Source organism: Drosophila biarmipes, chromosome 3R, assembly GCF_025231255.1.
Source record: "Drosophila biarmipes strain raj3 chromosome 3R, RU_DBia_V1.1, whole genome shotgun sequence".
Classification (NCBI taxonomy): domain Eukaryota; kingdom Metazoa; phylum Arthropoda; class Insecta; order Diptera; family Drosophilidae; genus Drosophila; species Drosophila biarmipes.
Window position 1 is genome coordinate 30,402,734 of NC_066616.1, and position 2,870 is coordinate 30,405,603.

Here is a 2,870-nt window from a genome sequence, read left to right on the forward strand (position 1 = left end):
CAGATTCTGCACTGAGAGCTGTCGATGCTTCCTGCTCCACTGAGAGTGCAGTGAAAGTAAATTAAGATTGGGTATCCTGAATGAGATTAAGATATTGTCTTTAGACAATTAAGGTACTGATGAGGTTTGTGGAGAGGAATGCTTTTAAGCCGTGACCCAATACATGACACATACCAAAATTAAATATATTAAATATATAATAAAATAAAATTAAATTTTTAGGTGATAAAATTAAAAAAGTAATGATAATCTATAGAATATACTATATTGTATATCTATATAACTTCTTAACTGAAAATAATATATTTTAGGTACTTAATAAAAAAGAAAAATATTGGTTTATCAGAAATATTATAATGAAACTTCAAACTACTTTTAGTAGTTAGGTATTCTGTGAAAATTCAAATTACAGTGGAATTGCTATTAAAACTTTTTTTTTATAGGTTATATTAGGCTGAAACAATATCTTATTATATTTTTCAATATTGATTTTTTAATTCCCATTATTTTCCTTTAAAAGATAGCTGTGTTTTTCCCAGTGCTCCTATCTGCTGGAGCTGGTGTCTGTAAGGGCGTCTGTTTTGTGTTTGCATGAGTCATAAGCAAATGTGTGCGCTGGGATATATGGGGATTATGCTTGTTCCCTGTGCTGGCTTATGAGCAATGCCAAGTTTACAGCAAAACGTGTCAATAGTATCCCAAGTCCAGCTGAAATTTAAGTCATTTTATCTGGCCAGCCAGCCACCCGGCCACCCACTCTTTCGGCCCGCCCAATTCCACAGCACGTACGGAAAAGCGTCGACATGCTAGTTACGTGGCTGGATGAATGTCCACGGGGTTAGGGGGTCAAGGGGTCAGGCGCCCAGGGTTCACAGTTGAGGGGATGACACATATTAATGCCGCCCGGCGACGGAGAGCACATTAAACTGATGAGCTTAATTGGAGGTTACCTTCGCAGCGGTCTCCAACTGGTCAGCACCGGGAGATCCGGTCATTGCAGCACGTACGCCCAAGAATGCTGCCAATTCGACAGGGTTTCTGCTTCCAGGCCAGCATTTTCCTGTATTGGGTCAAGGAAGCTAGGAAGATACTCTGCAATTTAATTTGGCTTATTAAGTGGGAAATGTGGGTTAATTGAGGGGCAATTGGTACTGGAGAGAAGTTTCCACTGGTATTATATCTGATAGAATAGAGCAGCCCAGGTGACAAAGTAGCACGCATTTGTCGGAAAGTCCTTTGACGAATTCCGCCAACTGTTTTGGTCAGTCCAAAGGACTCGGCCAAAGGCATTTTGTGTCCTTAAGCCACCGGGCTGCAGTTTTTATTTTCGTTTCGTTGGCGCTTTGTGCGGTTGTCATGCGTCTGCCACGTAGCTTCCTTTATTCCGTAGCCTTTCCCCTTGGCTTTACCACTTTTCCCCCTTTCAGGACCCCTTTCTGCAGGACCCCCTTCTGTGTCCTTGCCTTGGTCCTTTTGCGAGTGCTGCGCATGTGTTTGGATAGCCCCCGGTCACAGCAGAGTCACTTAATTAAGAGCATAATTTGTAACAAATATTTAGTTGGCCGAAACACAAAGGTGACCCCAAACTCCGGCGTTTCCGGGGTAAGGGTATTACTTTTTCATACGACTTGCTGACTTCATTAAACGAAAGCGAGAATAAAATATGAAATCGGGGAAAAAATGCCAGCGTACCTGGGTCACAAAAAAATATGCAAATTTGTTGACGGGTTGCGGGGGGCGCGGAGGACTATAAAAAACTAGCGTCAAAATGCAAATGTAAAATATTTACTCCCCGCTCGTGTGATTTCAACATTTTTAATGGCATAACGCGCACACCCTTCAGAAAGCACAACACTCTGCACACGCGCCCAGCAGGTGTTCAAGTATTTTTCAGTCCAATTACAAAACTGCCAAAAACAAGCGGACAAACAGCAAGCACTGCCCAAAATACACGTTGCCCAAACACAAATGCGAGGACCATTCGTGTTTTCTAGGCCAACTTCATTAAGTCTTACCTGGCATCGGTGGCACCTTAATGAATTGTAGCATTTAGCTGCTAATTTCGGCACGGCAGCGCACGGCAGCTGTGCAAATTGTTCGAAGGATATTATGCGCCCAGCATGACTGACTGACACTCGACAGGATGAAGGATGTGGCCCGCTGTTGTTGGCGGGTGCGAGTTCCGGGAACAAATACGCCAGGTTTCCGCCATCCTCGCACTTAATTGAGCATTCGGGGAACTGGGTTTCGAGTGTATTTGATATGGGTGAGTGTGGAACACAATGACTTAAATATTAATTCTGTTAGGGAACAACATTTTCTGACTTTTGAAGACTGGTTTTTAAATAAAAATTTGCTAATTTTTGAAATCACTCGTAAGTGTTTTTAGATGACTAAAAGTATGCAGCGAATAAGGGAAAGTCCGCCTTTGTTGCAGATCTATATTGAAAATACCTTGTGGCCTACTTTAAGGCACATCAGATTTAATTTAAATTTATTTCGAAACTCTATTAATTTTAGTGGTTTCCTTGATGTCAATAAATATTTCTTAAAAATATTTTCTCAACCCACATAACGTTTTTTGATATCCCAAACATTTCTTTGATAACTTCTGCTTACACAAACATTGTTGAATTATAAAAAATCGAACCACTTTTTAGTTGATAAGACACCAAGCCGTATATACTGTTTAAAAAGTTTATCATTTGACAGGCAGCTAGGCTGGCAGCCGCAAACAAAATGAAAGCCAAATAAATAAATATTAAACAGAATCACAATAAATGGAGTCACAGCCACCGCGAAACGATAACGTTAGTTTGTTTGCTTGTTTACTGAGGCCCGGCACACAAAAAATAGCCATAAAAGCAATT